The sequence below is a fragment of the Mustela putorius genome, unplaced genomic scaffold (genome assembly GCF_011764305.1).
Source record: "Mustela putorius furo isolate JIRA1106 unplaced genomic scaffold, ASM1176430v1.1 tig00000580_pilon_pilon_pilon, whole genome shotgun sequence".
In the NCBI taxonomy this organism is placed as follows: Eukaryota; Metazoa; Chordata; class Mammalia; order Carnivora; family Mustelidae; genus Mustela; species Mustela putorius.
Window position 1 is genome coordinate 3,582,220 of NW_025421423.1, and position 819 is coordinate 3,583,038.

Sequence of the window (819 nt, forward strand, 5' to 3'; positions counted from 1 at the left end):
GTGCCCAAATGGCATAGTTGGTTAAGCATCCAACTCTTGATTTCAGCTCAGGTCATGATCTTGGGGTCGTGAGATTGAGCCCCACATCAGGCTTTGCACTGGAGTGTGGAGTCTGCCTGAGATCCTCTCTTCCTTTCCCTTTGTCTACTGCCCCTGCGTCTCCCCCAGGCTCCTGCTCTCTCTTTAAAATAAATAAATCTTAAAAAAAAAAAAAAAAAAAAGAGGAGGAAGCAATGGCCTTAAAGCCTGGGAAGTTTGGACTTTGTTCTCTAGGTGGTGGAGAACCAAGGAAGGCTTCTGGGGATATGCTGGACTGAGATTTGGCCCCACACCCACGTGCTGACCCCTAACCTCACCTCACATGCAGCTTGGCTCCTTCTCATAGCGTAGACTCCTGCCCACCAGGACCAGGCTGTGCAGGCCCACCTGTGTGTGTGTCCTCTGCTAGGCTGACATCACTTTCCCCTGCTCCCTAACAAAGGAGAATCGCAGAAACAGAAGAGATACAAGAGGTAAGGGAGGGTCCCTGAATTTCTAAGAATCAGTAAGGGACCACAGATGGCTTCCATGTTGCTAAAGGATGACCACAGAGATGCCAACAACTACGTAATATTGTCTTGGATCGGAGCAGCTAGGAGGGAGGGCTTGTCTTCATGTAGGCAAGCACTTAGTGATACTCTGTAGTGAATTCCCCATCACTAGCACTGTTGAACCTGGGACCAGCTGTCTACCACAAGAAAATTGTGGAGGGGACGCTAGGTGAGTGAGGTCCTGTCTGGGCCTACACGCAACGTGAACTCCCAGTGAAGAACACAGTTA